The sequence below is a fragment of the Piliocolobus tephrosceles genome, chromosome 5, assembly GCF_002776525.5.
Source record: "Piliocolobus tephrosceles isolate RC106 chromosome 5, ASM277652v3, whole genome shotgun sequence".
In the NCBI taxonomy this organism is placed as follows: Eukaryota; Metazoa; Chordata; class Mammalia; order Primates; family Cercopithecidae; genus Piliocolobus; species Piliocolobus tephrosceles.
Genome location: NC_045438.1, coordinates 4,920,832 through 4,931,332, shown reverse-complemented (window position 1 = coordinate 4,931,332; position 10,501 = coordinate 4,920,832). Strand labels below are relative to the sequence as shown.

General features: G+C 37.1%; 1 non-coding gene across 1 annotated transcript; it reads right to left on the bottom strand.

Annotated features, from left to right (window-relative positions):
• Window positions 1–1,344: 1,344 nt before the first annotated feature.
• LOC111547351 lies at window positions 1,345–1,453 on the bottom strand. The gene has a single exon (XR_002733102.1). It is a non-coding gene; the product is annotated as a U6 spliceosomal RNA (small nuclear RNA).
• Window positions 1,454–10,501: the final 9,048 nt, after the last annotated feature.

Sequence of the window (10,501 nt, the reverse complement as noted above, 5' to 3'; positions counted from 1 at the left end):
TAAATTTATTACGGATTACTATTTAACTATGTTCCACCTGATCAAAGTCTACCATTGCAAAATATAAAACACACATATTGCAAATGCACAGCATTCTATAAAGCCAGAGAGCATCTAGGATAATGGTTTAAATTGAAGATACTTCTTTGTTTAACACACTTACATGTTTAACTGGATTTAGAAAAGACCTTAGAAGTACAAAGCATTCATAATAATAAACTTGGCTTTATTACTTAGATCACTATAGAGAGGAATAAAGTGTACATTTTTAGAAGAGTATCAAAATTTGACTTTATAAATATATAATCATTTTAAGATAGTAATATCAGACCACATCTCATTTATCAAATAAGACTGAGGGATGAGATATTGCACATTAGCGATTTTTCAAATAGCTGAAGTTAGCCATTTCAATGCCTTTTTTAAAATGACAATCTATTGAAAATGGATTAGATATTTTCTCACCTAATGAGCAGAATATGGAGCAGAAATGTGCTTTGTCCTGAGGCTACAGATGTCGGTTGTTGTACTGGACAAGGCTCTCCCCGATGGCTAAGGTTTCTAAGTGCTGTTTGACTCTCTTGCTGCCTCTTGCCCATTGTTCCCAGCATATCTGCAGCCCTGTTTTCATTTTTCCTTCTAGAATACCCTTCCCTAGTAACACAGTAATAATTGAAAATGTCCAGCGAAAGCCTGATAAGCAAGCTTGTTTAATCTGTGAATTTAATTTTACACACAAACCTGAGTCAACAGATTCTGATAGGAAGCTCCGATAACAGCTACACTCCTCTCTAGTGGTGAGAATAGTACCTTTACTCCTTAGCTCAATACGCTGCTTTTTGTTAAGTCCAGGCTGTACCTTGACCCAGGTGGATAAGATGATATAAAAATTGGCTGGCAAATCATCATAATAACAAAGTTCAGGTTACTTGCGTGCCTGTGAAAGCTGTAGTCTCCAAGAAGGGCTCCCAGTTAATAGCATCCCTCTTACCTACCCAGTGATGAGCAATTTGAGTAATAAAGTAAGAATGGAAGTCTTTACTAATTAAGTTCATTTGGAAGTGTGGAACCCAAATGGGCCTACTAGCTAAACCACAGAATTAAGATTTGCCCACTCAATCCTAGGAGGCCCAAACCTAAGCGAGACCTCACAATGGAGGCTGACTCCGAAGAGAAAGATGAAGAGCTGAGTTATGCATGTTTCGGGTGTCTTTCTAAATTTACCAATACCTTTTTTTTTTTTTCCAGTGGACAGGGAGAAGTTATCTACTAAATGAGTAAATGAATGTTTGCATGAATGAAGAGTAAATTTGGTTCTTCCTGGTTGATGAGTGGGAAATTTAAAAAAATGTGGAACCCTTCACAAATTTGCGTGTCATCCTTGCCCTGGGCCATGCTAATCTTCTCTGTATCACTCCAATTTTAGTATATGTGCTGCTGCCAAAGTGAGCACTAAATTTACCAATACCCCTTAGCTGCTGTTTACATTCAATCTACCCAGCTTTCAACTCCAGATAACCAGCCTTCCCTTACTTCTTCATCTCTTCCTCCTTTAATTACCTCAGGTGCCAGGATGGAGCTAACCATACTCATTTCAAGGCCTGGTATCATCAAGGTCCGTACCCAACTCATTTTTATTTATTTATGTATATACTATTTATCTTCCAATCCAACCCTGCTCTCTTTCCAGCTACAGGCAACAGTTGTAATGTGGTTTATATGCTTTCTTGAATTTGTGTGCAACTTTGTAAAAAAAAAAAAAAAAGTATTGTTGCTTGTGTATGTTAAACCCTTATATATAATTATATATAATGGTTCCAATCTGCATCTTACTTTTCTTACTCTACACCATATATTAAAGATCTGTCTGTGCTGTTACATGTACATCTAGTTCACTGCTTCTAAATGTGATATTGTGCTCCATGGTGTGCATCACCAAGTTTTACTTGCTTATTCCAAGTGATGGACATCCTAACTCCTCTACTTCTTCATTCATGTCCTGTTATGATCCCGGCAGGGTAGTAGAGCTATGGGTACGTAATGTGGCTGAAGACGGCAAAATCACTGTCCATAAGCTATACTAGCCTACATTCCCTCCAGCAGTGCAGAAGGATGCCTGTGACCCACCACCACCACCAAATGTTGTATCATCCAACTATTTTTGCCATTCTCGTCAGTGTAAATTGGTGTCTCATTGCATTGAAAATTCACATTTCTCTTATTACTAAGACATTTTGACAACTCTTTATACACTCATTAGGCATTTGGATTTCTGTGAATGATTGTCATATTTATTTTGCTCATTTTAAGTAACATTTTCTGTATTTTTCTGAGGAATTTGTAGATACAAACATGTTGCAAACATTGGTCCTTTGTGTGTTTAGGAGTTACAAATATCTTCTCCCAATCTTTCCGTCCTTCTATAAATTTTGTCCATTGCATCCTTTGCAAAATAGAAAACTTTAATTTTTTGCAAAAAAATTCTGAAATATTGCCTTATGGTTGCATTTTTGTTCTGATACGAAAATGAGCCTACATTTCTTCCTATGACAGCTTAGGATAGACTATTCAAGTTTATTTTTGCCCCTCACAATCAAGTTACATGATGAGTTTATCTGCGAACTCATTAATAAAAGGTTCATATAACCTACATATCTACATACAAATAATACCTTTTTGCTTTTGGTGAAAAAAGGGTTGGTTGGTTTTAGTATTAAGGTTGTGTGGGCAAACAGACTTCGTAACTGTACAGGATAGGAGTTGAACAAGAATCTCCTCCCCTAACTTCTTCAGTGGATATGAACCAAATTTCTCTAAGCAGTAGATTAATAAATGGGAGGAGACCTGTCCAGAAACCCATAAATCAAGCCAAGCCTAAATCAGGCCTGAGCCCAAATCTCAAGGGCAAAGACTCAAACTAATTTAACATCTTTAGATTGACATGGAAATTGCAAGGTCTTTCATTGTAGTCTTGCCTTGTGGTCCTCCAGCACAGTGTATATCATCAACAACCTTTTAAAAAAAATTTAACTTTTAAATTTGAGATAATTTTAGATTCACATGCAGTTGTGAGAAATTATATAGAGAGATCTAGTGGACACACTTTACCCAATTTTTCCTACTGGTACCATCAACAAACAATTGTGCAATATCACTACCAGGATGTTGATGTTGATACAGTCAAGACACAACCATTTCCATCACCACTAGGATCCCTCATGTTGCCCTCTTACAGCCACACCACTCCCCCACTGCTGCCCTCTACCTCTTACCACCTGGCAACCACCAATGTACTCTCCATTTGGAGACTGTCATTCCAAAAGTGTTATATAAACAGAAACATATAGCATATGACGTTTCGTTATTGGCTTTTTTCACTCAGTACAATATGGAATGAATCTGGCAATTTACTCAAGCTGATGTGTGTATCAACAGCTTCTTGCTTTTTTTGCTGAGCAGTATTCCATGATATGCATGTGGCACTGTTTAACCACTCATTTGCTCATTGAAAGGCATCTGAATTGTTTCCAGAATGTGGATATTATGAGTAAAGCTGCTATAAACATTTGTGTGCAGGTTTTTATGTGAATATAAGTATTCCTTTCTCTGTGATAAATGCTCATGAGTGTGATTACCGGTTTGTTTAGAGCTGTATGTTTAGTATTTTAAGAAACTGCCAAATTATTTTCCAGAGTGGCTGTACCATTTTATAATCCCACCAGGAATGAATGAGTGATCAGTTTTCTATGTCTTCACCAGTATTTGGTGTTGTCACCATTTTATTTTAGCCATTATGATAAGTATTACTGATAACATATAGTCTTAACTTGCACTTCCCTAAGCGATAATGATGTTCAGCATCTTTACATGTCATTGTTTGCCATCCATATATCCTCTTATATCATATGTTTCTTCATGTCTTCTTCCCATTTTCTAATGGGATTTCTCGGGTTTTTTACGGTTGAATATTGAGATTTGTTTATATGTTCAAGATACCAGTCCTTTGTCAGATATGTGGTTGGAAAATATGTTTTCCAATCTGTAACATGTTTTTTTATCCTCTTAGACTTTTTTGTTTGTTTGTTTGTTTGTTTTTTGCAGAGCAAATTTTTAAAATTTTTATGTAGTTTCATTTATTGGTTTTTCTTTTTATGGATTGTGCATTTTAAGTACCCAGTCTAGGAATTTCTACCTAGCCCTACACACTGAAGATTTTCTCCCATGTGTTTTCTAAAATTTCATAGTTTTAACACTTAAGATGTAATCCATTTTGAGTTAATTTTTGGATAAATTGTGCTTGTTAAGGTTCTTGTTTGTTTTTGTTTTTGTTTTGCCTGTGGATGTCCAGTTGCTTCAGCACCACTTGTTGAAAAGCCTCTCTTCTCTCTGTTGAAATTCTTTTGCACTTCTTTCACAAATAAGTTGGGCATATTTGTATAGGTCTATTTCTGGGTTGTTTTGTCCCATTAGTCTTTGCGTCTATCTTTCTACCAGTGCCATATTATGTAGCTACATATTGAGGCTTGATATGGGAAAGACCTATTCCTCTCACTTTACTGGTCTTTTTCATAATTATTTTAGCTATTCTGGTTCCTTTGCCTTTCCATATATATTTTAAAATAATTTTATCTGTGTCTACAAAAAATATTTTTTGAGATTTTGATAGGAATTGCATTAAACCTATATAGCAATTTAAGCAAAGTTGACATCTTCAATATGCGGAGACTTGCAGTTCATCAACATAGTATGATTCTCCACTTAAATTCGATCTTTTTTGGTTTCTTCCATTTGGTTTATTTCATCAGCTTTCTGTAGTCATCAGCATGCAAGTCTTGTACACTTTTCATAGATTCACACCTAAATATTTTGTTTTTTACAGTTGTAAATGATTTTATAGTTTCACTCTTGACATCTACCGTTTACTGCTAGCATACAGAAATATGATTTTTAAATGCTTACATTATATTCGTCAAATTTCTTGAGCTCACTTATGTGGCCTAGAAAATTTTTGGTTGGTTCCTTGGAATTTTCTACGTAATCAATTATGTCATCTTCAAATAGAGACAGTCTTATTTTTTATTTATTCCTTTTCATATGCCTTTTTAAAATTATTATTATTATTTTGCTTGCTTTGGTTATTTATTTATTTATTTATTTTTTTTTTTGTCTGCTTTGTTTTTGTTCTTGCCTTACCAAACCGGCTAGAACTTCCAGCACTCTGTTGAATAAGACTGGTAAGAGGAGAAAACATCCTTACCTTATACCCAGTCTTAGGAAAGAAAGCATCATGCTTTCGCCATTAGGTATAATGTTAGCTGTAGATTTTTTTGTGGATTTTTTAATCAAGTTGAGAATGTTCCCCTTTATATCTATTTTTCTGAAAGTTTTTTTCATTAGTGGCTGCTGAATTTTGTCAAATGTCTGTCCTGTATCAATTAATATGACCATGTAAATTTTTTCTTAAGTCTGCTGTTACGGTGAATTGCATTGATTAATTTTCAAATATTGAACCAGCCTTGCATCCCTGGAATAAACATAGCTATGGTGTACATTTTTTATATATTGCTGAATTCTACTTGCTAGTATTTTGTTAAGGATTTTTGTATATATAGTCATGAGAAATGCTGGCCTGAAAGTTGTTTGCTCTGTTTTGTTTTGTATTGCCTGTTTTAGTACGAGAGTAAAATTAGCTTTATCAAATGAATTGGAAAGTGTTCCCTCCTTTTCTCTAAAGATCGTATATAATTGATGTTACTTCTTCCTTAAATTCTCCAGTGAAACCTTCTGGGCCTACTGACTTCTTTTTGAAAGGTTTAAAATTATAAGTTCAATTTTCTTAATAGTTAAAGGGCTATTTAACTTATCTCTTTCACATTGGGTAAACTGTAGTAATTCTTGTTTTCCAAGGAAGTAATTCTTGTTTTCTACATCTAAGTTGTCAAATTTATGTGTGTAGAGTTGTTTATAGTAATGTATTTCATCATTTTCCTGTTGATGTCTGCAAAATCTGTAATGATATCCCTTGTTTTATATACTGATACAGGTAATCTATATATTCTGCCTATTCTTTCTCTCAGTCTTGCTGAAGGTTTGTCAATTTTGTTGATCTTCTCAAAGATCCAAATCTATTTTACCTATTTTTTCTATTGTTTTTCTGTTTTTAATTTTTTTTTCTTTTTTTGGACAGGAGTCTTGCTTTTGTCACCCAGGCTGGAGTACAGTGGTGTGATCTCAGCTCACTGCAACCTCTGCCTCCTGGGTTCAAGGGATTCTCCTGCCTCAGCCTCCTGAGTAACTGGGATTACAGGCACCCACCACCACACCCAGCTAATTTTTGTACTTTTAGTAGAGACAAGGTTTTTCCATGTTAGCCAGGCTGGTCTCGAACTCCTGACCTCAGGTGATCTGCCCGCCTCGGCCTCCCAAAATGCTGGGATTACAGGCGTGAGCCACTGCACCTGGCCTTCTGTTTTTAATTTCATTGACTTCTGTTCCTATCTTTATTCTTTTCTTCTTTCTATTTGCATTAGTTTTAGTTTGCTCCTGTTTTTCTAAGTTCTTGAGATATTTCTGCTTTTGATTTTTAGTTCTATTTTATGGTGATCAGATAAACCCAGGAGGCGGAGCTTGCAGTGAGCTGAGATCCGGTCACTGCACTCCAGTCCGGGCGACAGAGCGAGACTCCGCCTCAAAAAAAAAAAAACACATTCTGTATGACTTCAATTATTTAAAGTAATTGAATTTTGTTTTATGGCCCAGGATATGGTCTATGTTGGTATATGTACTGTAAGCACTTGAAAACAACATGTGTTCAGCTATTAGTTGGTGAAGCGTTCTATAAATATTAAATAGATGCTGTTGATTGATGGTGTTGAGTTCTTGTATGTAATTTCTGACTTTTTGTACAGTTGTTCTATCAATTGCTGAAAGACGGGTGTTGAAATCTCTAATTATAATTATGTATTTGTCTATTTCTTCTTTCAGTTCTATCAGTTTTTGCCTCACACTTCTTATGACTCTGTTGTTGATGTATACATATTTTGGATTGCTACATCTTCCTGTTGGACTGACCTTTTTATCATTATATATGTACAATGTCTTTTTCTCTGATAATTTTCTTTGCTATAAAGTCACCTTATTAGATAAATGGCCACTCTTGCTTCTCATTGATTAATGTTTGCATGATATACCTTTTCTATCCTTTTACCTTCAGTCTGCCCATATCATTATATTTGAGGGGAGTTTCTCATAAACAGCATATAGTTGGGTGATGGGGTGACTTAAGTTTACCATTATATTTTTTCTTTTCTATTTGTTCTTTCTGTTTTACATTTCTCTATTTTCTTTTCCCTGACTTTCCATGCATTACCTAAACATTTTCTAGAATTTCTTTTGGATTTATCTATAATGTTTTTGAGTGTATCTCTCTATATCTTTTATTCAAGATATGGAGAGAGAGAGATCTTAATCATAATCTACTGGTGCCATTATTTTTCCTGTTCAAGTGAAGTATAAAAATGTTACCTCCTTTTACATCCTTTTACTTATTTCATTTATAATAAGATAGTCTTATACAGTATATTTCTTCCACATACATTTTTAAACACATCAGACTCTGTCTGAAATAATAATATTATAACATTGTATTTTTGCTGTACCTTTTTAGTGTTCAGATATGTTTAGATACACAAATACTTACCATTGTGTTACAATTGCTTACAGAATTCAGTGCAGTAACATTTTGTACAAGCTTATAGCCCGGGAGCCATAAGCTGTACCATGTAGCCTAGGTGTGTAGTAGGCTATACCATCTAGGTGTATGTAAGTACACTCTATAATTGTATTAGTTCATTTTCACACTGCTATAAAGAGCTACCTAAGATTTGTGTAAGTACACTATATAATTGTATTAGTTCATTTTCACCCTGCTATAAAGAACTACCTAAGACTGGATAATTTATGAAGGAAAGAGGTTTAATTGACTCACAGTTCCACAGGACTGGGGACGCCTCAGGAAACTTACTATCATGGCAGAAGGCAAAGGGGAAGCAGGCATCTTCTTCACAAGGTGTCAGGAGAAAGAGAGAGCAGTGGGTGGGGAACTGCCAAGCACTATTACACCATCAGATCTGAGAACTCACTCACCATCATGAAAATAGCATAAAGGAAAAGAGGAAAACACCCCCATGAGCCAATGACCTCCCACCAGGTCCCTCCCTTGACGTGTGGGGATTACAATTTAAGATGAGATTTGGGTGGGGACACAGAACCAAACCATATCAAAAATGCTCAAACAATCATGAAATCACCTAACAATGCATCCCTCCAACATTAAGTGACACATGAATGAATTATGTTATGAGACCCAGGAATTTATGTATACTTTCTCTTTTAGCTGGCTTTCTCTCTGATGCATCTCCAGCAAAAGAGTGATGTACTAACTCATAGAGCTCTCCGGTGAAGGTGGAAGTCCAGCTTCCCCACTTGACCTCCTTGACATTTGAGGTGGAGGGACGTTTGTGGAGTCAGTGGAGACAAAGTGGAGGGGATGTTGGGATGCTTTGCTACAGCCTCAAGAGGGTGAAAGTCTAGGTGCCCCACTTTGCTGGTGTGAGTGACAGTAGGGCCACCTTTTGACTGTGGTGTTTGAATGGATTAGAGCGGTTACCATCTAAAAGTTTTATCTCACGCTGTGCTGACCCTTTTCTGATCCTTTGACTAGAGAGGACTGGCTTTTGTTGCTTTTTATTTTGTTGTTTTTGTTTTGTCTGTGCCTGCTGGTGTTTGCCGGTTGCAGGCTTATTCAGCTCTAAGTCTGGTGTATGTAAAGCAAAAAGAAAACCTAGGCTACTGACCACTGTGTCACTTCTCAGGTCCCAAAGTCTCTAGGCAGTCTTCCTTCTCTCTCCCTTCTGAAGTCTTATGTTTGTATTATATATAATATTCTGCATTTTTAGTTACACTTAGTGGCAGGAATAAGGAAAAGTGTGTCTGCTCCATGTTCCGAGAAGCTGAAGTCTAATAGCTTCTTTTTATATAACACATTTTTAGAACACAGCACATTGTACATTTCTAGAGCAGATTTCCCACAGAGCGAATTAAGAGGGTTATGGGATTTTTGTGATATGTGAACATACAGAAGAACAAGGGAGAGCTAGGCTTCGCCATCATGAAAGACAGGAAGGCAGAAAGGAAACAGTTGTCTCTAAAATAATAATCTAGTCACTCTTGTGCACTAGCAGAAGAGAGCCAGTGACCTAGTATAGTGTGCAGAAGTATCTGGCTGAGACTCCAACAAAAGCTTCAATTCCTCAGCCTGTCATTCCCAGTGTTGTGCTTTTATTCTTTGAGCATAGAAGCTTTCTTTTAATACCTCAGTCAGACATGCATGAGAAGCATAACAGGGGCCTTACCATCCTACATGAGTAGATTTTTTTGTCCCCAAACCAGACTGTTTAGTTTGCTTGGCTCTGGAAAACCCAACCCTGATTCTACTTGCGACCTAGTCTTGACATTTTTCTTGGTCTCAACAGTTTTCAACGTTGTGCCATTTTGTCTTTGGCAGTTCCCTGTTATGTCTCTAACTGGAGATCAGGCAGACTAGCTCCTTCCAAGGAAAAGCAAGACCCTCTTAGTCTCCCAGGGAGGGTCTGGTGACTCCAGAAACCCTAAGCTTATGCTTTGCATCCCAGTTATACTCGATAACTAGAGAAAAAAACTTAAGAATATAGGTATGAAGACGTCGTGGGTCCCAGGCCCCGAATCTGATGAAGAGTACTTAATTCCAAGTCCCCTTGTTAGTGAGGAAGAATATCAAATGTGTCCCAGCACTCAGGGGAAGTCTTAGGAATAAAGCCAATTGGGTTCACCTTCCAGGAGGGACAGAAAACCTTGGCTGAGGAAATGAGACAGGATTGATATTGTATTCAATAGCTCCTCTTAAAATATAAATCTTTGGTAAGATGCGATCAGTTACCATCTCAAAGAGATCTCTGAGCTGCAACAAGAGAGCAAAGCTTTATAAAAATGGATCATAGAATAAGCATGGAGCACCCTTTAAAACTGCAAAGAGGAGGCCGGGCGCAGGGGCTCATGCCTGTAATCCCAGCACTTTGGGAGGCCGAGGTGGGCAGATCACGAGGTCAGGAGATCAAGACCATCTGGCTAACACGGTGAAACCCCGTCTCTATTAAAAATACAAAAAAAAAAAAAAAAAAATTAGCCGGGCGTGGTGGCGGGCGCCTGTAGAGCCAGGGAGGCTGAGGCAGGAGAATGGCGTGAACCCAGGGGGCGGAGCTTGCAGTGAGCTGAGATCACGCCACTGCACTCCAACCTGGGCACAGAGTGAGACCCCGTCTCAGAAAAAAAAAAAAAAAAGAAAACTGCAAAGAGGAACAGTGTGGAAAGGAGGTGGAGGAGAAACTGTTTAGCTCATATTTTAACCACAGTCTGCCAAATTTGTCTCCTTAAAGATCTCCTTTGGTACGTTTGAGAAGGCAGT